Consider the following 27871-nt stretch of genomic DNA (forward strand, 5'->3'; position numbering starts at 1 on the left):
AAGTGTTTGTCTTCTTTTCTGTTTTTACTATTTGATATAGTGAATAAAATTTGATTTTTTTAAATAAAGTTCTTTTTGTTGTTTACTCAACTCTGGTCTGATACCTGACCCAGTCGTGACGAACCTGTGTGTTTTAAGGTTGAGGGCAGTCCCAGAAATAGCCCCCGGGTGGCGTAGTCGGTACACATTATCAGTTGGTAACGCCGCAGTTGGCATAGCCGGTACAAATTACAAGTTGGCATCGCCACATTTGGTGTAGTCGGTACAAATTACGAGTCCACAACGCCACATTTGGCGTAGTCGGCAGGATATTCGACTGGTTATCAGATTCAGACTTTGAGGAGAGATTTTTTTTGCTTTGTGTGTTTTATAGCAAACTGGTGACAAAACAGTGGTTGGGTGAGTACCTTTGTAGCACGCCATGGATAATAAATTGCAGGAGATGCGGGATTTAGTAGCCCAATTATGGCTGGATAATGAGAGGTTGCGACAGGAGCGTGAGGCGGTTGAGCTGCCCGATTCTGGCGCACCTTCTGTTAGTGCAGCATGCCCATCTACACCGCGATTAGCTGAGGTAAGTGCCGGTACAGTTGAACGATTTGTATTTATTCCGAGGGATTGACGCTGCCCAAATTTCAATGGCAGGTCTGGTATCGGTATCGATGAGTGGCTTGAGGAGGCCCAGGCATGTATGCAAGTTCGTAATATGATCCCTAGGGAGCAAGCCTTTTTCCTGTATGATCACCTTGAAGGGGAGGCCCGAAACGAGTGCTGATAAGAGCGATCCGAACAAAATTATTGCAGCATTGCGTGAAGTGTATGGTTGTGCAGAGTCGTATATTGCGCTGCAAGAAATATTTTTCTCTCGGCGGCAGCGCGAAGGAGAAACATTATTGGAGTTCTCCTTGGTGTTGTTGAGTCTTTTTGAGAGGTTAAAAAGCCAGTCGTCTCGTGAAGTTTTAAATGGTGATTTCATTGTGCGAGATCAATTCGTTGAATGCGTTTTAGATAATGCGCTTCGTAGAGAATTAAAACAACTGATACAACGTCAGCCCACTGTAACATTGCTAGAGGTTCGGGGAGAAGCGATTTGTTGGGAACGAGAGGGATTGCTAGGGGGTGCTAGGGGTAGAAGTCAGTCGGTCCCCCTGGTGAGCGGAATCCAGTATGAGGTCCAGGGAAGTCCAGAGATAGGTTGGGCTCAGGAAAGTTGTACATCTGAGTTAAATGAGCTACGAGAAATGCTGCATCGGCAGCAGCAGCAGTTAGATTTGCTTACCCAAACTATCGCCCGGAGTCAGACTACCTTTTCCCAAGGTCGTGCACCTCGTCCAGCTCAATTGATCTGTCGACGGTGTCAACAACCGGGTCATTTTGCAAGGGAGTGCGATGGGGAGCGTCTCCCCTCTCGCCCTCTGCCATGCCCAGTTGTTGCCCCTTCGACCGGTGAACCAAGGTCCTTGCCTGGCCTTAACCGTTCGGGAAACTAGTGCCTACAGAGCTGTTGAGCCACAGTTCAGTAGGGAGAGCGCGTGGCTCTCGTATTGTTAATAAGATTGCTCCCCGTTTAGTGTCCTTATGTCCACACCTTGTTGTAAATATTTGGGGGGTTTCAGTGCCCTGTCTGGTAGATACTGGTTCCATGGTGTCTACCATTACGGAATCTTGTTTCCGGTTACGGTTTGAGCCTTGGGGCCCGGATCGTTTACAGTCATGTCACTGGCTGCAGCTCCACGCAGCGAATGGACTGGAAATTCCGTATATTGGCTCTCGAATTGTAAATTGAATTGTGTGGTAGTAAAATCCCAATTGTGGTGTGTTGGTGGTCCGTGATCCTCCGGGCAGTGGCACAGACACGCCTGGTATTTTGGGCATGAATGTGCTTAGTCATTGTTATCAAATGCTGTTCGGTCAACACGGATCCAATTTATTCGAGTTGCCAAGTGTGGTCGAGGATAAAATATGACCCAAGTATTTCAAAATTGCCAACAAGTTGTCCGTGCTGCTGACCGTGGGAATAATGTAAAGGTAAGGGGGCGTAGGGTATGCCGCATTTTTGGCGGCACTTTGACGTTTGTCACGGCCACCTGTTCCTCCTTGCTCGCTGGTAAGACCATGTTGTTTGAGCCCACCGAGACCGGTTTGCCTGCGGGACTATTGGCTTCACCCTCTTTGGTACAGGTGAGAGGGGGGACTGACGCGGTCCCTGTCATAAATGTCGGTACCGTCGACGTAGTATTGTATCCCATTACGGTTATTGGAATGCTAAGGGAGGTATATTTAGTGGGGCTACCAAATGGATTGACCGAGGTCTCAACCGTGATCGCGCAGGTGGCCTCTTGTGATACATCGGATATGTTGGCGCAGATAGAGTCGGTTTATTTAGGAGGACTGTCGGTCGAGGAACAGGAGCAGGTTAGGGCTCTCCTTCATGAGTATCAAAATGTGTTTTCTATACACGAAGGAGACCTGGGTTGTACCAACTTACTCTCCCACGAGATCCCCCTAACCGACGACATTCCAGTTCGGCAGCGGTACCGACGTATTCCACCATCCAAGTATGAAGTGGTTAAGACCCACATCAGTCAGTTGTTAGACTCTCAAATCATCCGGGAGAGTTGCAGCCCATACGCCTCCCCCATCGTGTTAGTTACGAAGAAGGACGGTAGCTTACGCATGTGCGTAGACTACCGTCAGCTTAATTCCAAAACGCGTAAGGATGCGTTTCCGTTACCTCGGATTGAGGAGACAATGGATTCATTGACTGGTGCCCACTGGTTTTCCACTTTAGATCTGGCCAGCAGGTATAACCAAGTTCCCGTCTCTGAATCTGACCGTCCCAAAACTGCCTTTTGCATGCCATTTGGGTTATTCGAATGGAATCGGATGCCGTTTGGTATGTTCAATGCGCCAAGTACGTTCCAGCGCCTGATGGAGTGGCTCTTTGGTGACCAGCGGCACCAGTCTGTTTTGTTGTACTTGGATGACATTATTGTGTTTTCTTCATCAGTGCAACAGCATTTAGAGCGGTTAAGGATGGTGCTGAGTCGCTTAAGGGCCGAAGGCCTCAAGGTAAAACTGGAAAAATGCGCGTTCTTTCAGGAAAAGGTTACATATTTGGGGCATGTAATCTCTGCCTCGGGAGTAGCAACAGACTAGAGTAAGAGTAACAGAGTAAGGTTGAGGCCATGGCTCAGTGGCCTTGTCCTGTGACGGTGGCCGAGTTGCGGACCTTCCTGTGGTTTGCCAGTTACTATAGGCGTTTTGTTGAAGGGTTCGCCAAGTTGGCGGCTCCGTTACATCGAATAGTGGCAGAGCTAACACGAGGTAAGGTAGGTAAGTGCAGTCTAGAGTTGGCAGCGGTGTGGTCTCCACAATGTGAGGAGTCATTTCAATCGTTTAAGCGAAAGCTTACTACTGCGCCAGTGTTGGCGTATGCAGACTTTACACGGCCTTTTATATTGGAGGTTGATGCCAGTTATGCAGGGCTCGGAGCTGTGTTGTCGCAGGAAGTTAAAGGGAAGGTTAGACCCGTCGAATACGCTGGCCGCGGTCTTCGGCCTGCAGAACGGAATACGGCCACTTATAGTTCGATGAGGCTCGAATTCTTGGCCCTTAAGTGGGCCATGGCTGAGAAATTTCGTGAATATCTGTTAAGTCATAAGTGTGTCGTACGTACGGATAACAACCCACTAAGTCATCTGGCTACAGATTAAGTTAGGTGCTACCGAGCAAAGGTGGGCTGCTGAGTTGGCTGCCTTTGATTTTGTGATTCAGTACCGGGCAGGCAGAACCAATCAAAATGCCGATGCGCTGTCACGATTAACAACTGTGCAATCGAAGGCCGATGGTAGTGGGCAGTTAGGGGCTGTGGTGCCTAAACTTTTGCGGCGAGCAGTGATCGTAGGACAAGCGGAGGTTACCACTTTGCATGCGATGCAGGCTTGGCCCAGTCGCTCGGCACCTGAGATTAGCATCTTACAGCAGACGGACCCAGTGGTAGGGGAAGCCTTGAGGTTTTGGTGGCAAGGGCAACGCCCAGGCCCGCAGGAGCGACGGACTCTTGCTAAGCCAGTGATTACACTTCTCCGGCAATAGGACCGGTTAGTAGAGCAAGAGGGCCTATTATATCGTAGGGCTTTCCGGCCCGATGGAGGGGAGACAGTGCTTCAGGTTGTCGTGCTAGTTTCTTTGCAGCCAGAGGTGTTAACTTCTTTACTTCTTTACAGAAGTGCGAGCGGTGTCAACAAGCTAAAGATGTGGCACCAATTCCTCGAAGCTACATGTACCACTTGTTGGCATCTCGTCCAAATGAGATTGTAGCCGTTGATTTTACTGTGTTAGAGCCGTCTCAGGCTGGGCAAGAAACTGTGCTTGTGATGACTGACGTTTTCAGTAAGTTCACGGTGGCAATTCCCACTTGGGATCAGCAGGCTAGTACTGTGGCCAGGGTCTTGGTAGAGGAGTGGTTCTTCAAATTTGGGGCCGCAATTTTGAGTCCAGCCTCAACAGTTCAACAGTTGTGCAGCCTGAATGAGGTGGGAAAGTCACACAGCACTCCATACCATCCGGGCGGCAACGGCCAGTGTGAGCGGTTCAATCGAACCATACACAATTTGTTGCGGACCTTGCCCACCGATCGGAAGAGAGATTGTGCATCTTGCCTAGCCCAGGTGGTGTTTTGTTATAACACCACTCCTCACCAAGCTACTGGTGAGTTGCCTTTCTTTTTAATGTTTGGGCAAGAGCCAAGGTTGCCTATAGATTTCCTGCTCGGTCAGGTACGAGAGCCTGTGGCAGGTCGAGTCCACAAGTGGATAGAGGAGTATCAGGCACAGCTGCAGGTGGCGGTTGATGGTGCCCGGGAGCGGCTGCAGGTTGCGGCAAGCCGGCGTAAAGCAGGACATGATCAACGGGTAAAACAGGGTTCCTACAGGTTTCTTCAAGTTAAATTCAAGTCTTTTTAAGACCTTTTTAAGACCATTTATATAAAAAATTAATACCTATTTCACGTCCCTACCAGCAAAGAAAAACAAAATCCTTGAACTTGTGTTCATTTATTTTTTAAATGTGGAATGGGTAAAAGATAAGCCAAGCAGTGTGAAAAATAAAAACATTTCAGTAGGCCACAAGAAAGTTTGCCGAACAATATTAAGTTGTTTTTTAACATGAGCTAGCTACTTATTCCATGCTGGGAATATGAGGAACTGAGAGACCCCTGAACAATAAACATCGAAAATCAGAACTCAACAATAAATTAAATTAAATTAAGAAACACAGTCAACTCCTTAGCTCTTCACTCAGGGCAGCAATGTCTTTATCAAGGACAGCCAGTTCCGTCAACTTCTCCTTATGGCCTCTCCGCAAGAGGTTGGACCTGGAGATCAGGCCTTCCTTTCAGCCTCCTCAGCCAGCCTGTCCGCATCCCTAGCCAGACCCAATTCACACTGGGCCCATCCATTAAAATGGACACGAAGTCCCTAAAGTTCAGTCTGTCCATACATTCCTGAGAAAAAAAGGGTTGCATTTGATTACTCAAATAAGAGGACTGGATGAGCACATATTGTTAAGTGAAATAACCAATTGGTCATGTAATATTGCAGTTACAGAAGAGTATATGCACAGAAGTTGAGTCTATCAATATAAATTAATGAGCTTTTATAGTAAAAAATGATTATCCTTACTTTGAGATGCGACAGCGGGTCTTGTGCAGTGGAATGTCCCATAAACTGAGAGCCCAGATATCTGGACTGAACCTGTCCCTCGTTTCAGAAGCGGACGTGCACATCCAGCTTTGTTTTTCGTAGTCTCGTTGAGACTCTCATCAAACATAAGAACAAACGGCGATTTGTTGACTTTGGACACCAGTTCTTCTTTGATGTGGATAGCTAAACCAAACTTGGCTATGTAAGCTGTTTTGTCGGGACCGCAAGTAAACGTTTTAGCGATGTCGGAGTCAGGGAACATGCACTTGAAAAGCTCTGAGATACCCTCGTTTCCATTGTAGGACTGGTGTTTAGCTATTGTGTTAAGAGTCCACAACATCTCGGCCTTCATTGTTGGTGTGGACCCAAAAGCTGTGCGCAGCTCCACTCTAGTTGCGGCCATAGCTGGAGGGTCTGCAGCGCTAGCAGCAAGCTGGCTAACATTAGTTGGTTGAAACATGCAGGCGATGAAAGGAGTTTGTTTTTGTCCATTGAGAGCGTTTATGTGCTTGGACGACTTGGCATGAGACTCTAATGCCTTCATTCCCATTGTCCATCCATCCATCCATCTTCTCCCGCTTATCCGATGCCGGGTCACGGGGGCAGCAGTCTAAGCAAAGATGCCCAGACTTCCCTCTCCCTAGATACTTCTTCCAGCTCTTCCGGGGGGACACCAAGGCGTTCCCAGGCCAGCCGGGAGACATAGTCTCTCCAGCGTGTCCTAGGTCTTCCCCGGGGTCTCCTCCCAGTGGGACGCGCCCGGAACACCTTTCCAGGAAGGCGTCCAGGAGGCATCCGGAACAGATGCCCGAGCCACCTCAGCTAAACCCCTCTCGATGTGGAGGAGCAGCGGATCTACTCTGAGCTCCTCCCGAGTGACTGAGCTTCTCACCCTATCTCTAAGGGATCGCCCAGCCACCCTGCGGAGAAAGCACATTTCGGCCGCCTGTATCCGGGATCTTGTCCTTTCGGTCATGACCCAGAGCTCATGACCATAGGTGAGAGTAGGAACGTAGATTGTCCTTCTTCACCATGACAGACCAGTACATCGACCGCATTACTGCAGAAGCTGCACCGATCCGTCTGTCAATCTCCCGTTCCACCCTCCCCTTACTCGTGAACAAAACCCCAAGATACTTAAACTTCTCCACTTGCGGCAGGAACTCCCCACCAACCTGAAGTGGGCAAGCCACCCTTTTCCGACTGAGGACCATGGCCTCGGATTTGGAGGTGCTGATTCTCATTCCAGCCGCTTCACACTCGGCTGCAAACCGTCCCAGTGCATGCTGAAGGTCCTGGTCTGATGAAGCCAACACGACAACATCATCTGCAAAGAGCAAAGACGAAATCGTGTCGTCACCAAACCGGACACCTTCCGACCCCTGGCTGCGCCTAGAAATTCTGTCCATAAAAATTATGAACAGAACCGGTGACAAAGGGCAGCCCTGCCGGAGTCCAACATGCACCAGGAACAAGTCTGACTTACTGCCGGCAAGCGAACCAAGCTCCTGCTTCGGTCATACAGGGACCGGACAGCCCTTGGTAAAGGGCCCCCGACCCCATACTCCCGGAGCACCCTCCACAGGCCGCCGCGAGGGACACAGTCGAATGCCTTTTCCAAATCCACAAAGCACATGTGGACTGGTTGGGCAAACTCCCATGAACCCTCCAGCACCCTGTAGAGGGTATAGAGCTGGTCCAGTGTTCCACGGCCTGGACGAAAACCACATTGTTCCTCCTGAATCCGAGGTTCTACTATCGGCCGTATTCTCCTCTCCAGTACCCTGGCATAGACTTTCCCAGGTAGGCTGAGAAGTGTGATCCCCCTATAGTTGGAACACACCCTCCGGTCCCCCTTCTTAAAAAGATGGACCACCATGCCGGTCTGCCATTCCAGAGGCACTGTCCCCAACCGCCACGCGATGCTGCAGAGGCGTGTCAGCCAAGACAGCCCCACAACATCCAGAGACTTGAGGTACTCAGGGTGGATCTCATCCACCCCCGGTGCCTTGCCACCGAGGAGTTTCTTTACTACCTCGGTGACTTCAGCTTGGGTGATGGACAAGTCCGCCTCTGAGCCCTCAGCCTCTGCTTTCTCAATGGAAGACGTGACGGCGGGATTGAGGAGATCCTCGAAGTATTCCTTCCACCGTCCAACGACATCTCCAGTTGAGGTCATCAGCTCCCCACCTCTACTGTAAACAGCATTGGTGGTGGGGCACTGCTTTCCCCTCCTGAGGCGCCGAACGGTTTGCCAGAATCTCTTCGAGGCCAGCCGATAGTCCTTCTCCATGGCTCCGCCGGAGGTGGGAGTGGAAGATCTCTCTGACAGGAGGCTCGGCCAAACGTTCCCAGCAGACCCTCACAGTACGCTTGGGTCTGCCAAGTCTGTCCAGCTTCCTCCCCCGCCATCGGATCCAACTCACCACCAGGTGGTGATCAGTTGACAGCTCCGCCCCTCTTTTTACCCGAGTGTCCAAGACATACGGCCGCAGGTCAGATGAAACGACCACAAAGTCGATCATCGACCTATGGCCTAGGGTGTCCTGGTGCCACGTGTACTGATGGACACCCTTATGCTTGAACATGGTGTTCGTTATGGACAAACTGTAACTAGCACAGAAGTCCAATAACTGAACACCGCTCGGGTTCAGATCAGGGGGGCCGTTCCTCCCAATCACGCCCCTCCAGGTGTCACTGTCGCTGCCCACGTGTGCATTGAAGTCTCCTAGTAGAACGACGGAGTCCCCAGTCAGAGCACTGTGCAGCACCCCTCCCAGAGACCTCAAGAAGGCCGGGTACTCTATACTGCCGTTTGGCCCGTAGGCACACACAACAGTGAGAGACCTATCCCCGACCCGTAGGCGCAGGGAAACGACCCTCTCGTTCACCGGGGTAAACTCCAACACATGGCGGCTGAGCTGGGGGGCTATAAGCAAACCCACACCAGCCCGACGCCTTTCACCATGGGCAGCTCCAGAGTTGTAAAGAGTCCATCCTCTCTCGAGGAGTGTGGTTCCAGAGCCCAGGCCGTGCGTAGAGGTGATCCCGACTATCTCTAGTCGGAACCTCTCAACCTCACGCACAATCTCAGTGGACAACAACGTTTTTGAGGCGTTTTGCACCATATGCAAAAAAAGAATTCAGCTAGGGTCATTCCCATTGTACCTAGCTGAATTCTTTTTTTGCATATGGTGCAAAACGCCTCAAAAACGTTGTTGTCCACTGGTTTTAACCAATGAGGAAAATAGTTTTTATCCAGCCACGCTTCATTCAATTTACATTTCCCCATAACCTCAGAATGAAATTGGTAGCTAGCTAACGTAAAAACAAACTTTAAAAATATAACTGCGTGCGTCAGTCAACCTTTCCTGTGGAATGCTGAGATTTTCATTGATTTCTCGCGCTTCTCCTTTGCTTGTTGTGTTGTGTTGTAGTCTATGGCTGTGGTGTCGTAGCGCGTGATCTTTCTTTACTAAAGGCATCGCGTGTTCGCAGTATTTTGTACGGTGACCCGGGGCTGCGCTGCGTTCTCAATTATTGGTTCCGCCACTTTTTTACTACGTCATTTAATCAAAATAATTGTGCTTGACAAATGAAACTTTTGAGGAAAATTACAATATGGAGAAGTTACATACAGCACAATTTTTAAGACCCAGACATCAAAATTCAAGACTTTTTAAAGACTTTTTATGGTATTATTTCCAAATTAATAAATTCAATGCTTTTAAGACTTTTTAAGACCCCGCGGGAACCCTGGTAAAAGAGCTGCCGTTGTGGGAGGGCCAGTTGGTTTATCTGAGAGACTATGGGGTCCGGGGTCGACATAAGATACAGGATCTATGGAGCTCTACTGTATATCAGGTGGTTAAAGCTCCTCTGTCTGGTGGTTCCGTGTATACAGTAGCTCCGGTAAGTGACCTGAGTCGAGTTCGGCACGTTCATCGGTCTGCATTGAAACCTTGAGTCCAAGGGGAGGTGGTCGCAGATGACCTCTCTGAGGGTCCAGACGAATCACCAGTGCCTTTGGAGCCCGAGATAGAATTAGATGGGGACATGGCATATGTGGTTTCTGAGGTTCCACCATTAGCTCACGGGGGGAGCATTGCAAGGCCAGATCCATTGGGGATGGTGCTTGCTGATGATCCCCCTGCATTTATAGATACGTCCAATGTTGAGTTGGTACCCGTGGTAAGGTCTCCCTCCCTGAACCCTCCTAATCCGTTAGGGGTGGTTACACATCGGACAGGACGAGTAGGGGCAGGTCAACATTCTAATGTGCACCATTTTCCACAAACAGTAAGAGCTGGAAATGTAAGTGCTCCAGATCCTTCAGCTTGTGGGGCTAATGCAGTCATGGCATTTTTCAGGCCCTGGAATTAGGGTCTTGGGTTTAAATACTCCACCGTCGGGACGACGATGATGAATGAGGGGGTAGAATGTAGCAGAATGGTCTGATGTCATCTAGTCAGCTGAGGCTGATTATGCTCATTTACCTGCCTATAAAGTCGTTTCGGTTTGTGTTGTGGGTGCGTTTGCTCTTTGTCCGCGAGCGAGCCTCCGTACTTCCGGGTTTACGTGCAGATAGTGGCAAGGTAGGAGCTGTTGGCAGTGAATGTTTTGTAATATTATGGTCTATCACACTGGGTCTTTATGAAATTATTTCATTTAAGGGTGGACTGTGGAGCTTTGTGGGAAAGCCGCTAAGTGTTTAGGAAGACGTGCTTAATAAACGTCTGCATCCGTGCCTCGTGAGTCGTCGTACAGGTATGTGTTAACGCTGACGTTATTATTAACGATATAGGGGCTTTAACAATCAGCTGATTAAAGTGTGTTTTCCCTATTTAAGGTGCGGGTCAATGTGCAAGGGATGTTACAGTGGGCTGCTCTAGTGGGCTGCTATAGTGGGCTTTTCGCTTGCTGTGTGGCTTTCCGGCGCTATGTGCATCGTTTACTCCGCTTTGAAGTTGGCTTGACTGTCTGCTTTATCCGACTGCAGCTGCTCCGCGCTTCATCATCTGTGCTCTGCGTTGCCTGCTTTACTCTGCGTTGCTTGCTTCGCTCTGCGCTGTCTGCTTTGCTCTGCGCTGTCTGCTTCGCTGGGTTCAGCTTGGCATTGTTAGTCTACGTTCTTGTTCTCTGGAGCTCCGTGTTACTTCTATTTGGCACCAGCTGATTGGCATTTTGCTGCTCTTGTATGCTAACAGTTTCTTGTTGCAGCATTTAACTACCTGCAAGATCAGCTGGACCGGGGGCATGGTGCTTATTTCCAACGGTAGTGTGAGTAACTGATTTAGAAGTGGCGTGTTACAGGGTAGTCATTACCTGATTCTTTGTGTTGTGATTTAATTATTTATTTTTGCATTAGTTTTATTCTTTTGTTTATAATTTTTCTAACCTTATCGGTTTGAGGTTTCCCTACTTTAATGGGAATCTATTTCTTTTGATTTTTATTCTTTTTATTAGTTTTTATTTGTGGTATAATGTTCTTTTTGTTCTCTTATTAAGTGTAGTGATTTTTCTAATTTCTTTTGTATCGGTGAAGTGCCTTTCCTCTGTTCATGTGCCTTTGTGAGGATCAAGTAACGAGCAGTTTTTGGGCTGTTGACTGTGTCGAGAGCCAGGCTGTTGTAATGCGATGCTTGTTTTAAGTTGTTTTAAATTACTTTTCTGTCTTTTCTTTTTGGGTTTCTTACCTGATTGCAGTGCAGTGTTCACAGTGAGGTGTGGTGCGTGTGTGCACGTGTAAGTGTTCTCTCTGCTTAGGACCCTGTGTACTCTCTGCTGAGAAGGACATCAGGCCTTCTCCCACCCTGAAGTGTTTGTCTTCTTTTCTGTTTTAACTATTTGATGTAGTGAATAAAATTTTATTATTTTAAATAAAAGTTAATAAAGTTTTTGTTATTTACTCAACTCTGGTCTGATACCTGACCCAGTCGTGACGAACCTGTGTGCTTTAAGGTTGAGGGCAGTCCCGGAAATAGCCCCCGGGTGGCGTAGTCGGTAAAAATTATTAGTTGGTAACGCCGCAGTTGGCGTAGCCGGTACAAATGACAAGTTGGCATCGCCACATTTGCCGTAGTCGGTACAAATTACAAGTCCACAACACCACAAATGGAAGCGAATGAGTGTGGAGAACCATTTACATCAACAAACTGATAGCGATTAGTCAAATAAGACCTGAGCCAAGAGAGAGCTGTTCCCTTTATTCCAACAACGTTCTCAAGTCTAGCAAGCAGTATAGTGTGATCAATGGTGTCAAAAGCTGCACTAAGGTCGAGCAAAACAAGTAAGGAGACAAATCCCTGATCAGAGGCCAATAACAGGTCATTTACCACCTTAACTAGCGCTGTCTCTGTGCTATGATGAGGCCGAAATCCTGACTGATACATTTCAAAAATGATATTCATAAGTAGGTGTGAGCATAACTGCTGTGCTACAACCTTTTCTAAAAAATTTGGATATAAAGGGGAGATTTAATATCGGTCTGTAGTTGACATGGGTCAAGGTCAGGTTTCTTAATAAGGGGGTGGATAACTGCCAGTTTGAAGGATTTAGGTACATAACCAGTGCTAATGGAAGAGTTAATTATTTTTAAAACAGGTTCAATTAACCTCTGGAGCTATCTGTTTAAAGAAACTTGTAGGCAAGGGATCGAGAATGCAGGTTGATGATTTTGATGAGGAGATTAATGAAATTAAGTCATTCTCATGAATAAGAGTGAAGCTTTGTAGTTGATTGTCTGCTATAATTACACTGCTGTCTACAGGGTTACTTGTAAAATAATTTGGATTTATATTAACTGTCTGGATTTCTTGCCTGATGTTTTCAATTTTATTATTAAAAAAGTTCATGAAATCATTACTACCTATTGATGGTGTGCATGTTAGTGCAATGCTTTTATTCCCTGTTAATTTTGTTACCATGCTGAATAAAAATCTAGGATTATGCTTGTTATTTTCTATGAGGGTGGAGAAATATGCTGATCTAGCAGCACTAAGAGATTTTCTATAATTTAAGAGGCTCTCCTTCCATGCTATTTGAAAAACTGTTGATTTTGTTTGACGCTATTTACGTTCTAATTTTCGAGTGGTCTGTTTTAAGGTGCGCGTATGATCATTATACCACTGTGCTCATTTTTTTCTCCCTGATCATTTTGGTCTTAAGGGGAGCTACATCATCTAGAGTGTAACGTAACGTTGTTTCTAGATGTTCAGTGGCCCAGTCGAGCTCTGCGGGGTCTGACGGAGATCTATCTAATATCGTAATTTCGGGAAGATTATTAATAAAACGCGCTGCTGTAGCTGACGTGAAAGTACGCTTAACACGGTAACGTGGTGAGGTAGAAATGCAATGACTGAGGCAAATTTTAAACGAGATTAGATAATGGTCTGAAATAGCTTCAGACTGTGGAATTATGTTTTTTATTTTTAATCCAAATGTTAAGAACAAATCGAGAGTGTGTCCACCACTATGAGTGGGTCCTATAACATTCTGAATAATTCCAACTGAATCTAGAATGGACACAACTGCTGCTCTTAAGGAGTCTTCTTGATTATCAAAATGAATATTAAAGTCACCAACAATTTATGCTTTGTCTAAAGAAGTAGCTAAATTTGTAATGAAATCTGCAAATTCTATCAGAAAATTAGAGTAGGGCCCTGGGGGTCTATAAATAATAATTAGTGGAATTAACTAACTTGATCTGCTTTCGGACACTGAATATTTTATGTTGGTGTAAAGAATTTCAAATGTTTAACATTTTTGTTTTGTCTTTTGTGTGAAGCTTAGATTATTATTATAAATAGCTGCTACTCCACCTTCTCTGCCATTTAGACGGGGTTGGTGTATGTAACTATACCCAGGAGGACTCGCCTCATTTAATGCTACATATTCATTCGATTTAATCCATGTTTCTGTCAAACACATTATTTAGCGCTTTTGGCGTGAGAGATCTAATATTCAACAATCCAATTTTCAGATCAGAGGTGCTGGCTGTGCGTTCAGTCCTATTTAATTTAATGTTAATCAGGTTACTAAAACAGACTTTCTGATAATTCCTATATTTTGGTTTTGCTCGGGGGACAGACACAGTCTCAATATGGTGGATCCTGAATGACGACTCTGTGCAGCTAGCAGACGGTCGGTTTAGCCAGTCTGTCTGCTCCCTGGCCTTGGCTCTAGACAGTCACTTGTTAACTAGTGCTGTTCTGAGACTAATACCTATACTACAAGAAATGAGAGCAGCACCTTCTCGGGTGGGATGGATACCGTCCCGCTCTAACAGGCCAGCCTTGCCCTCAAAAATGCTCCAATTATTAATGAAGCCCACATTGTTTTTGGAGCACCACTTGGACATCCAGCAGTTCAGCGACCATAACCTGCTGTAGGCTACATCGCCACGTCGCATTGGGATGGGGCCAGAGCATATTACAGCATCGGACATTGCCTTCGCTAATTTATACACCTCTATAATATTACTCTTAGTAACCTCTGACTGTCGAAGGCGTATATCATTAGCTCCTGTGTGAAAAACTATCTTAGAGAACCTGTGCTTTCCTAAGAATCAAAGCTGACCTGCTATGTCCGGCGCCCTGGCACATAACCTGTGCTGCTGGTGCCCCTAAAGGTCTAGCTAATTTCACGTGCCTCAGAATGGAGTCTCCTAAAACCAGAGCTCTTTCAGGTTTCTCAGCAGGTGCTTCACTGAGGAGAGCAAACCTGTTGGACACGCGAAGCGGAGAGGAATGGTGCGCCCGTGGGTGAGCCTTAGCGTTAGCTTTGGCTTTGCGAGTATGCCGCTGAATCATCACCCATTCGCCCCGCTGCGAGGGCTCTAATGCCGGAGTCGGGGGAATATTACCTTCACCTAGGGCATCCAAACTTTCCCCTGCAGAACCTGGACTGCTCTCACACTCACTACTTCTCTCTAGACTCTGGATGCGCTCCTCTGATGCTTAGATCTTCTCCGTCAAAGAGGAAACCAGCTTGTACTTCTCACAGATAAAATTATCGCTAACAACGGAGAAAGACTGACTAAACATGTCACACTTCACACACTGAGTGAACTGGATGTTCGCCATAGTAGAGAAATTACGTACCTTAATGTGTTTACTGTAGTGTGTGTTCGTAGTTCTGGTGAATGTCCTCCATTCACTGCTTTCAAACCCTCAAACAGGGAAAAAAGCGCTCTTCCGAAAGCAAAAATAGTCGAGATGGAGCCAACGGAAAGTGAAGGATGCCATCCCTTTCCACTTGGTCTCCTGAACAACATATCTACCTTTCTCCTCTCCATCATATCAGCTATCTCTCTCCCTTTACCCGTCATAGTACCAACATTTAAAGTACCAACCCGAACCTCCACTCTCCCACACTGCTCCTTTCCCTGTCGTCTCTGTAGACGTCATCCTCCTCTCCTCCTGCTTCGGCCAACAGTAGCCCAATTTCCACCGGTACTCTGTCAGCTAACGATACCTGTGGCGGTCGTTGTTAACCCGGGCCTCGACCGATCCGTTATGAAATTCTCATTTGTGATCCGCATATTTGATTTGGCACATGTTTTACGCTGGATGCCCTTCCTAACGCAACCCTCCCAATTTACCCGGGCTTGGGACCGGCACTAAGAGTGCACTGGCTTGTGCATCCATAATGGCTGGGTTGATAGAAAATAAAATGACACAAATTAAAATTCCAAAAGGTAAACATAGGAAACACTTCTTAGGCAGAACTGCGCATGCCGCACTATACAGTGCAATCTGTCTCTACCCCCTGACGTCCCAGTCTGTCGGGCCACAGATTTTTATCCACATCACAACAGATATCATCCCTTGCAATACCATTGTGAGGCCATGATTGACAACATGGTCCACAATAGTGGCTCTAATTTCCTATGTTTTGCCCCCTTACCCTTCCAGGACGCATCATTATTCCTGGCTCTCGATCATGTTCGTTTCCTAGTTGTTTATACGTTTTTAACAATTCTAAATCTGTGTTTTGCTCTTTTTATATACACTCGCCAATTACAGTTAAGGTTCACGAGATTCAGCCTTGACCTATTTTAGAGGACTAGTTGATTATAGGTTGATCTAAACACGCCCCTTCATTAGTGACATTCAAGTTCATCTGCACAATTAATCAATTCAAGACACATTTACAAAAATATGTTTAATAGAACTGTGAAGAAGAAGAGCTTGACAAATTTTAACAACCATTTTGCACTTAACCCTCTGGAGTTTGAGGGTGTTTTGGGCCTCTTGAGAGATTTTGACATGTTCTTACATTTGGTTCTTTTTAGTTGCTTTTAAATATATTATTGACAAAAGACTTATTACACTGACTTATGCAATGAAATGATGCCTAATTGTTTTGGGGGTTAAAACCATTTAGGTGAAACCAGTATAATACATTTTTATCAACATGACATAAACAACTGATAATGAAGGAAACAAAAGACACTTGTACACAATCGATTAAATGATGAATTTCATTCCTGATCTGAGAAAAGCTCCAAAGCAACTGAGAAAAACTTTATATATGAGAAGTTTATGTAAATTAGATAAAGTATGCCCATAGATGTTTTACCTGTACATACTGGTACCATTTCTCATTCACTCTGTCACCATTCCTTTGAAATGGTACACGGTACAGCTGTTTCATGCTCAAGTGGTGTCTCTTCAACAACCTATCGATAGTTGAGATGCTAACAGACTGGATGTTTTCAAATACATTATTATCTTCTACAACAGTCTTTTGTATTTCCCTTAACCTAATGCCAATGGTTGCTTGGACCATTGTGCAAATAGCCTCCTCTTGTTGGGGTGTGAAAAGGGGTCCTCTGCCACCCCTATGAGGTAATCCTGCAGTCCTGTGTGAAATAAACGAAATGTGATATAAACGAAATGTCTCTCTACAAAATGTTTGAATTATTGAAGACACAGTTGATCTTCAAATATTTGGCTGTACCCTCAGACCCGCCTCAGCCATTGAGGCCATGATTGACAACATGGTCAACAATAGTGGCTCTAATTTCATCTCAAATGTGTCTATGTCTCTGACCTCTTCTTCCTCTATTTTTCCTCCTTACCCTTCCAGCATGCATCCTTTGTTCGTTTCCTAGTTGTTCATTCATTTTTAACAATTGTAAATCTGTGTTTTGCTCTTTTTATATACAATCGCCAATTAAAGTAAAGGTTCATGGGATTCAGCCTTGACCTATTTTAGAGAACTAGTTGATTATTGGTTGATCTGAAAGTGAACACGCCCCTTCATTAGTGACCTTCAAGTTCATCTGCACAATTCATCAATTCAGGTAACATTTACAAAAATAAGATTAATAGAACTCTGAAGAAGAAGAGCTTGACAAATTTTGACAACCGGTTTAACCATTTTGCACTTAATGACTTATGCAATGAAATTATGCCTAATTGTTTTGGGGGTTAAGACCATTCAGGTGAAACCAGTGTAATACATTTTTATCAACATGACATAAACAACTGATAATGAAGGAAACAGAAGACACTTGTACACAATCGATTAAATAATGTACCAAAGCATTCGCAATTTGATCAAAGCAACGAGAAATGTTCTTATGATGAGCACAAATTACTAAATGTGGAGGTTGAACAACTAGTTTTGAGAATTTCATTTCTGATCTGAGAAACGCTCCAAAGCGACTAAGAAAAACTGTAAGACTACTCCAAGGCCATGTAGTTTCTTTCAAATCCACAAACCTGTCTTCCCCAAACCAGTTGCCCAGCAGATATTGTCAGGCTTTCATTCCTCCTTTCATCATCCCCTGACTGCCCACTGATATACAACTAATGAAAATATGGATCTTTTTTAATCGACCTGACCTTGGATTAAAACTGCATCAAGACACTTATATACATACAGTATATGAGTTACTTATTGTGATACATTAAATTAAACATATTTTGACTTTAATCTATTATTAAAAAAACTTGTACTTGAACCTGTAAGTTTTATATTCATCCGGTAAATGTGGAGGTAGTGTACCTTTATTTCCTGAAGGAAATGTGATCATATGTACTCTAAACCTATACTTCACTTTATAAACCTAAAAATTTACCAAAATCTTGAGGAATTCTGAAGGAAGGAATTCATCAATATTTCTCAACATGGTAAGATGATCCGTTCCTGATAAACTGAGGGAAGTTTTAAAGCTGTAAAAGAGTGAAGTCGAGGTGGTGGTCTTCATTCCTGAGCACCAAATCACTGCACAGTTAATGATGAACTGCTGATGGGAATGGATTTGTTTTAAAGCTGAGAAAATCTGCCCTCTAGTGGACTCAAATATCTGATTTATTTTGGGTTTAAAATCAAACCATTTTATTTCTGTCTCCACAGCTGAGAACGTTCAGATTTTCCTCTCAGAACCAAAGAGCAGAGACGAGTTTTAACTACCACACACACACACACACACACACACACACACTTCACATAAATATATCCTGTGATTAATATCTAATGTTCCTATTGTTCATGTGTATAGATTTCTGTGATCTGAATCTGGATCCCGACACAGTAAATTATAATTGATTATTATTTGGGCTTTTCTTCAATTTACAAAATGAATTGACGTATGGAGGGTTTTGTGGTTTGGAATTCACTACGTCACCTCAGAGTAAAAATGTTCATTACATTACATGCACTGATAAACTCATTCATCTTTTTATCTCCACATCGTGACACACCGACTATTTTATATGAGCTCAAAACTTCAAAATTTTTTACCATTGTTAACCATCAATATTGCTCAATCTTCCAGAAAAAAACCAACACCCATTTTACAGCTAAAGTACAATCAGGTAAAATCTCACCTGGAAATAAATAAGATTGTGGGAAACTTATTTTATAATAGTTCCTTTATGCTGTAAAGGTTTGGAGAGATTTTTAAATATTGATAAGCACATCAGATAAGAGGGACTATTGACATGACTAGAGCGATGCATTAGGTATTTAGCTCTTTAACCAAAAGGACTTGGATGCAAACAGATTGCATTGTGGGTACTTGTATTTACAGGTGTATGTGAATTCCAATGACGGTATTTTTTTATGTTTACAGAAACAGTAAATATACGACATATATACGATATATAAAATATATAAAATTGTGCAAAAGTTGTAGGTAGACATAAGACAATACTGCAAAGTCTAAATGCTTGAAAAGATTTGATGTTATTTTTGTCAACGAATCGAAAGAGACGGAAATTAGCAATAAACAGCAATAATTCTTCTAGGTCCACATACACAAGGATATTGAATGAACTCGCCAGGTAGGTTCTTGTAAACATTTTTAGATATTTTATGAAGGTCAAATCCTTCTATCTCTTCATGTAATCCAAGGTGGACTCTATGACATTGAGATTAGGGCACTGTGGGGCTCAAACCCACCCAAATCACTTCCAGGACTCCTTGTTCTTCTCTACGTTGAAGAAACTTCTTAATGACATTGGCTATACAGCATGTTTGCTATCTGACTGTATTTCTCCACATTGAGGACACCATTAATCCTGACCAAATCCCCAACTCAATTCCAGTTCATTAATTAAGTGACCAGACCATGAATAGAGTTCTACTGCCAGGTTTTAAGGCGTCTCAGGGAGGACATTCGGCAAAAAAGACAGAACTACAATACAGTTCATCTCGATCCTTTTTTAAATACCACCACCTACATAGACATTTTAAGTTGAAAAATAGATTTATATATTTTACCAAAGCATAATTATAATTTTTAAATCTTTAAATTGTATCTACAATGATACAAACAAATCACTTTTTTTTTTATTTCCTAGCACATGTTTCTTTCAGCTCCAAATTACAGACCATAAAACACCAACTATTTTTTTTTGTCTGCACAACCTCATAGATGATCCTGGTTTCCAAAAGTCAAACATGAATGCAGCGTATAGAGGCTGAGTGAATGTGGTGTGGAGTCTGTGGAGGAGCTTCATCGTATCAGAGACGCTGTAGAAGGACAGAGTTCCTGCACTGTGATCCACATACAATCCTATTCTGGTGGATGATGGAACTTTGAGATCAGTTTTAATGTTGTTGTGCCAGAAATAAACAGAAGAAGAAGAACACTGCAGACTCCAGGACTGATTGTTGTGTCCAAACGCACACTCATCACCCAGTCCTTTCCTTTTGATATCTTTATATGAGACTGATATGAACACATTACTCTCACTGCTCCACTCCACCTCCCAGTAACAGCGTCCACACACACTCTCTTTACTCAACACCTGCAACCAGTAGGAGTCAAATCTCTCTGGATGATCAGAGTACGGCTGCTTTGTCTCACTGCGTGTCACCACTTTGTTCTTCTCAGACAGAATGAGGTAATAATTTACTGTGTTGGGATCCAGAGTCAGATCACAGAAATCTAAAAACATGAACAACAGGAACATCAGATATTAATCACAGAATATTTATGTAAAGTGTGTGTGTGTGTGTGTGTGTGTGTGTGTGTGTGTGTGTGTGTGTGTGTGTGTTGTACACATACATTTCAGAAACTCGTCCCTGCTTTTTGGTTCAGAAAGTAAAATCTGAATGTTCTCAGCTGTAAATAAAGACATAAAATGGATTGATTTTACAACCAAATAAAAAGAGAGATTTGGGTAAATCATTGCTTGTGTGTCGATCAGAAATGTGTGTAGATCACATGATGCACTTTATCAGGAACGGATCCTCTTACCATGTTCACGGATTTTGATAAATTCCTCCTGGCAGAATTCCTCAAGTCTCTTTTTCAGGTCAGAGAGAGATTTCCTCACTGCATCAAATGAGATATTGACATTGATGCTGAGTGAATCTTCACACACATCAGCTGGAACATTTGGTCTGTCGGTTTTGGGACTCTGATGTCTGGAGGCTAAAACCTGCATACAGCAATTAGGAATAAAATGAAGTGAAGGAATGCAATAATTGTAAAGTTTTATATAGAATCTTATAACAGATTCTTTCTATAATCTAAAATTATGGGGATTCTTGAAGTCTAAGAAACATCCAATGAACCTGTAACCTTCATATTCCTCCTGGAAATGTGGATGTAATGTACCTTTATTTCCTGGAGGGAATGGATGTGATTGTGTGTGTGTGAAAGCTGCTCCAGCTCAGTGATTCTCCTCTGAAGATCAAAAAATCTCCTGCTCCAGTTGCTCCAGGAGTTGTTCAGCTTGACTCAGTTCAGCCTTTTCCTGATCTCTGATCAGCTTCGTCACCTCCGAGCGCTTTTTCTCCATGGAGCTGATCATCTCAGTAAAGATCTTCTCACTTTCATCCACTGCTGTCTGTGCACTGAGCTGTTAGGACACACACACACACACACACACACACTCTTACTAGGACTCTAAATGACTCGATGTCCATGTTGTGTGTGTTTCTAGGAGCAGCTCCGTCTCTGCTCACTGCTCACCTTTATAATGTTCACATCCTGTTTAAGCTTCTGCACCTTCTTCTGCTTCTCCTGGATTCTCTGCTGGAATTTCATCTGCTCCTCCTTCAGCTCAGTCTGAGGACAAATAAAATACATATTATAGTTGATGGTGTATGAGATGATAAAGACTGTGGTGGGACCTGCTATGTTGTATGGTTTAGAGACAGTGGCATTGAGTAAAAGACAGGAGGTGGTGCTGGAGGTAGCAGAGCTGAAGATGCTGAGATTTTCATTGGGAGTGACGACGATGGACAGGATTAGAAACAAGCAGCTTATTGAAGAGTAAAAGACTGGATGCTGGTGTTTAAATGTTCAGCACTGTGAGCTAAATGTGAGTTTCCAGATTTTCATTCCAACAAATCAGGAGCCAGAACTGATCAAACTTATCAGACTGAGAGAAAATGATTGAATAAGTAGAATAAAACTTTGTGATTTTAGATATAAATATTGAATAATGTAATTTCTATGAACAGACTAAATATATCAGACCTGCATTTCTCACCTGTTGTTCAGTTCTGTAGGCTTTAACTGAGACACGCACACACACACGAACACGCACACACAAAAGGCTGACCTGAAGTGTTTTCCTGTTTAGACTAGAGGATATACCAGTCAGAGATTTGTGAGCCCAGGTAAGACTCTCTGTTTACCTTAACGACTAATATCGTAAATATCCTATAGACACTGAATGGACAAAGGAATGTGTGTGAGATAGTGTGAAAACAGTTTTAACACTAACAATGGCCACTTTAAATCATTTATGATTTATCATCACACACCAAAACATAGGCTGTTCATCCTGGGAACAGAAACTGCGAATTGAAAGACAAAGACAAACAAAAACATACAGATTCCATTTCATTCTTTCCCAACATGCAAATAATCCTTCATCACCACCACTCAAATCAAGGCCTTTATGGCCTGTCTTACCATCGTCATCAACATACATAGTATAATTCCAACAACATACAAGAATCATTCCTAAAACAAAATATTGTTCAACACTCGTAAACAAATTCTTAATCTTTTCCAAAAACTTTGTTCAGCAGTTGTTTCACGTTCTCCAAGACATCATGAGACCATTGTTTCTCATTGTTTGTTCAGTATATCTATAATCAGTAATATAAGGTATATATAACAGTTTCTTCTCTGAATAATGTATTCAAAGAGAATAAAAAAATTCGGAGTCTAGTTACATCTATGCACATATAGTTATAGAATTTAGACCTAGAGCAGGTAATCAGGGTACGCTAAACTAAACAGTCAAGTGAGTTTGATCTTCACCCCGGAGGTGGCCCCCTTTCTACTAAAAAGAAAAGATCTTTCCGTGGGCTCTCAACTGTTTCAGCCCTGAACACTCACTTAGGCTAGCTTCTTAGGCCAACAGACCAATTAATGCATAGATTAAGTGGGTGCTATTTTGATCCACTGTGGCTGATAATCAGTCAGAACTCCAGTTCTGGTTACAGCTAGAACAGTCGCTGGACCCAGACACTCGGTTCACCGACCTTGATGGGCTTCAGACTTCTTATCAGGACCTGCTGATTAGGCACAAAAGGGTGTGTGGGCTTATCTGTGGGCAGAGGAAGAGTTAGTGAAACATCAGCACTGATAGAATTCAATTTCTCAACCAGGGCAGAAACGTAGTCGTCCACCATCACTTCCAGGCTAGAAGTTCCTAAGAAAGAAATGCCAGTGCGTCTCCTGACCCATGGGGTCATGAAAGGTTAGAACATAAAACTTTCAAAGGATTAGTTTTGTTAGAGATAGGGTTAGTTTTGTTAAAGATAGGGTTATTTTCATTTCTGTGAGTACTACCGGGAGAACAACAGTCCAATTTTCGGCCTGTTTCAATGCAGGCTTTAGTAACACGCTCCTTAATGGTTCTGTTCGTTCTCTCTACCACTCCAGCTGACTGTGGGTGATAGGGAATATTAAAATAACAATCAATTGCTAAACTTTTAGCCAAAAGTTGTCTTACCTTTGAAGCAAAAGGTGTGCCGTTATCAATTTCAATCACGCTAGGAATACCAAACCTAGAGATGATCTCTTTTGTTAATATTTTGACAACCGTTTTAGCATTCTCTGTCGCACATGCAAATGCTTCTGGCCACTTACTAAATCTGTCAACTATAACCAACAGGTATGTCAAATTTCCTACAGGTGCATATGTGTAAAATCTATGGCCACTTTGGCAGGGAGTTGAACAGCTTTTAATAAGTCGCCTATGAGATTAAAATGTGCTCTGGGCTTTCCATCAGCTGTTTTAAAGTCTCTTTGCTTCCATGTTTCATCAAAATCATGCACAACACCATAAGCATACTTAGAATCAGTGTATATAATCACTAAGTGTGACCAATTCTGCAGCTTGTGCCGATGTGTATGGTAATGATTCAGCTTACAAATTACATCAGGTAATCTTACAACCGCATATCCACATAAATACACACTAGAAGGTTCTGAACATGAACATCTACATATAAGCAATCCCCCTCTTCCAGGGCCGTATCTAAAAGATCGGGCCTACAAGAGGTCTCACGTTCAATTTGTCTAAGGCAATCATGTGCGCCATCAAAACCATCTAAGTCAATATCGTCTAGCAGATCACGCAGAGCTACTACAGCTGAATGCGGCTGAGAAGAAGGCTTAATAGTTAAGTTTTCCGTTACCAAGAGTGTAGTTTCATAACCAGATCTACGTTGTGCTGTCATATGTTGTTTGTTGAGGTTGTATAAAATAGCTGTTACCTGATTTGAGGTGTACAGTATCAAAGGATGTGACAGCACCGTTTTCTCAGCATCCCGGACCATCAGAGCCGCAGCAGCCACTGCACGCAAGCACGAAGGCAACCCTTGTGCTATGTTGTCTAAAAATTTGGAAAGATACGCAACAGGGCGATATCTGTCACCGTGTTCCTGGGCTAGGATCCCCGGACCACCACGTTCGTGCACATAAAGGTGAAAAGGCTTAGCATGATTCGGAAGACCTAGAGCTGGAGCAGACTGTATAGCCTTCTTGAGGGCAGCAAAACTGTCAGTCATTTCATGAGACCACAGAATGAGATGTGATGGAGGAGCTTTGTGATCAATAGCACTACGCAAAACTTTATTATGCTGTGCGCAGTCAGGGATCCATGCTCGGCAGTAGTTCATCAGTCCCAAGAAGCTCTGCATCTGTTTCACAGTCAGAGGTCTTGAAAACCCAGTCACAAGCTGTACTCAGTCCTGTGACATGGATGTCATCTGCGTATTGAAGAATGCAGGTTGTTTCCGGCAGGTGTATATCAGCCAAAGTTCTGAGCACTACAGCAGAGAATACGGCTGGCGAGTCAACAAAGCCTTGAGGAAGACGTGTCCAGGTGAATTGACGTCTACTATAGGTTAAAACGAGAAGCGTCTGCGTCTCTGAGGCCAAAGGGACACTGAAAAAAGCAGAACAAAGATCAATCACAGTAAAAAATTCGTGAGTCGCTGGTATAGAATCAACAATGGTAGCTACATCGGGCACCAAAGGAGCTAACAGAATAACTAATTTATTAATCTCACGTAAATCTTGTTAGCCTCCAGCATTTTTTATCTGCCTTTAAGACAGGATTAATCGGTGTGTTATACGGTGAATGTGTCTCGATCAAATCACCTTGTGACAATAAATTGTCAATAACTGGAGCAATGCCAACATTCTTCTCTTTCGACAATGGATATTGTTTAACAAAAATCGGATGGTGTGTTTTCATGAGTGTATGATACGGTTTTACCTGGATTAAACCTGCCTCGTCTTTGTGAGAGGCCCATAATTTAGGGTTAACTTCACCTAAACTTGGTTCATCAGGCACGACTTCTGTACTACCCTGAAAGAAATCTTCCGGATGTGGCTGTGGCTCGGTTGAGAGCATGAGGACAGAAGGAAAAGACAGTAAGACATTGGTTTAAAAAAACAGAATTTCCATTCCCATTTTGTGCATCATATCTCTTCCTAAAAGGTTTAAAGGCGAGTTTGGAATTATTGTAAAGCTATTATAAAAATTTGTACCAGTCGGTGTCATCACAGGCAAAAGGTGAGTTACAGGACATGAAATTGGAACTCTATCTATTCCCTAATAGATGAACTTCCCCTTTTGCCTAGGACCTCCTCCTTGAGTTTAGTGCTGAGGCTGGAATGCACCACTTCCTGTTGCAGTGCAGAGCATAAAGGGTTAACTTAACCTGAAGCATAGCAGAAACCTCTAGCAGTATGTAAATCTCTAGGAAAAAGTATCTAGATGTGACACAATTTCACTCCATAATGCCAAATGATCTAAATAAGGATTAGTCCAAAAACCAGCACAATTAAAATCTTTGGGATTTTCTTCCGGCAGTAAGCGAGAAATGTTATGACCCATCATCTTTACACAGAACAAAGAACAGACACACAACACCCCACATCTCCCCATCCCGAGGCTTCCTGAGGTTTGGCCAGCTCCAGTCACGTCCCACCTCGTGAAGATTATGGACCTATGGATGATCATGGAGAAGTAGATGCCGAGTGTTTAAAGGCCCTGGCATGGAGAAGCTGATGCTGGATCTATGATGATCACAAATTGTTCTGTATTGTTGAAAGATTTATGACCAAACTTTTGATGTCACCCATATGAGGATGGGTTCCCCTTTGAGTCTGGTTCCTCTCAAGGTTTCTTCCTCATATCATCTAAGGGAGTTTTTCCTTGCCACTGTCGCCACGGCTGCTCATCAGGGACAAACGCACACCATTCACCTTCACTGTTGTTTTCTGTAAAGCTGCTTTGAGACAATGTCTGTTGTGAAAAGCGCTATACAAATAAACTTGACTTGACTTGACTTGACAACACTTAATACACAGACAATACACAAAACACATAACACTAAGACAATACAGCTGCGCAGGCACCAGGGAGATCACAGTCTTCAAACAAAAAGGAAATCCAGTCTCTCCAATTGGATCACAAATTTTGTAAGTTAGAAGAAAAAAAAAGACTTTAAAGCCAAAACAAGATTGAAGTCTTTTGAAAAATTTTCAAGTTTTTTCAAAATGTCCGTTTTTCTTTAGTTTCTTTTCTCTTTAGTTCCTTTTCTCTTTTCTGACTTTTTTTTTTTTCTTAAAACAAGAGATTTTTCATTTATCAATTTTTTTTCGGGCATATAAAAAATTATCGTGGATTCTTTTGGATACTTCAGACAATATCGCCTATATTAGACAGACCGTAAAAAACGTCTTCTAATCTTGCATCTTACATCTAAGGACGAAATCATCCCACCAAAGGAAATTATCATTAATTAAAAAATTAATGCATAACCAAGACACGAACACACATGCAGCCCTATTAGCTGGCAAACGGGACAATCACCGCAAACAAGGGAATACATTAAATTCTCCTTGATGCGTGATCTCCCTCTGGATATTGTCGGAAAGTATCTCGCTTCTGACATCAAAACTGTTAGATTTTTATCATGCCCAAAACGAAACTTGGAGAGATTTTCCATACGACCTGTGATGCTCCGTAGTGCCTTTCTGAATTCAGGGAAGAAGAAATACACAGCACACAGAATGTAGCAATGTTTCCTCTCTTCAGTTTATTGCAGGTGGCAGACACGTATTTATACACAGGATGATACAGTCCACGCACACACAAAAGGCTGACCTAAAGTGTTTTCCTGTTTAGACTAGACGGTGTGGTGGCTTCTGTGTTCATCCGTCATACACAGATAACAGATAAAGCTTTGATCGGTACGATAGTAGATCTTCAACACTTTATCATGTTCAGAGCAGATCTTCTCTTGTAGATTTCCAGAGGCTTTGATTAACTTGTGATTTTCCCAGGAAGCAACTTCATAATGAGGTTTCAGATGAGTTTCACAAAAGGAGGCCAGACACCTCAGACAGGACTTGACGGCTTTGCGTTTCCTTCCGCTACAGAAATCACGTTCCACATCTCCAGGTCCAGCGTAACAGTGAGCAGGAGAAGCAGTTCGGACTTCAGACTTCTTCAGTTTCTCCACCACTTCAGCCAGCATGTTGTTTCTGTGTAGAACAGGCCTTGGAGTGAACGTGTGTCTGCACTGAGGACAGCTGTAGACCCCTTTCTGATCCTCTTGATCCCAGCAGTCATTAATACACATCTTACAGAAACTGTGTCCACACAGGATAGCCACTGGATCCTTCAGGAGATCCAGACACACTGGACAGCTGAACTGATCCTGATCTACTGAAATACTGGCCTCTGCCATTTTCTGCACTTTACACACTGAGGAAAAAAGAGACAAAAAGAGAGAGAGAGAGAGTGCGCGTCCGCGTGTGCGCATGCCCGTCCGCGTGTGCGCATGCCCGTCCGCGTGTGCGCATGCCCGTCCGCGTGTGCTCAGCTCCGCTACGTGCCTTTTTGACTCGGACTCGGGCTCTGTTTTCCTCCAAACACACACACATTACTGTTTGTGTAACCTGCTGCTGCTGTAACACAATAATTTCCTTATTGGATCAATAAAGTAAGTCTAAGTCTAAGATGTCCTTTACAATTGTGTACAAACAGTTTGTGGCAAAAATCACATGTTGTTGAAAAAAATATCAGGTGTCCTGATACTTTTGCAATATCAGTATCAACCCCAATTCCAAAAAAGTTTTACACAGGACGTTGTGTACAATGTAAATTAAAATATATTGTAATAATTTGCAAACCTCATAAACCCATACGATAAAAATA

The 27871-nt window shown here is 43.6% G+C and overlaps 1 protein-coding gene and 1 pseudogene across 2 annotated transcripts in view; one reads left to right on the forward strand and one right to left on the reverse strand.

Moving 5' to 3' along the window:
* The window catches only part of LOC310722600 (uncharacterized protein), a 1041764-nt gene that overhangs the window by 771874 nt on the left and 242019 nt on the right, over positions 1-27871 (forward strand). The gene's annotated exons all lie outside the window — the stretch shown is intronic.
* Positions 19504-27449, reverse strand: LOC310722617 (tripartite motif-containing protein 16-like; annotated as a pseudogene). Its single transcript, XR_014538321.1, has 7 exons — positions 26844-27449; positions 21665-21697; positions 21142-21237; positions 20785-21028; positions 20422-20605; positions 20230-20286; positions 19504-20109 (listed from the first exon to the last, which is right to left on the reverse strand). The product of XR_014538321.1 is annotated as a tripartite motif-containing protein 16-like (transcript).

This window comes from Silurus aristotelis (assembly GCF_946808225.1).
Source record: "Silurus aristotelis genome assembly, chromosome: 29".
Classification (NCBI taxonomy): domain Eukaryota; kingdom Metazoa; phylum Chordata; class Actinopteri; order Siluriformes; family Siluridae; genus Silurus; species Silurus aristotelis.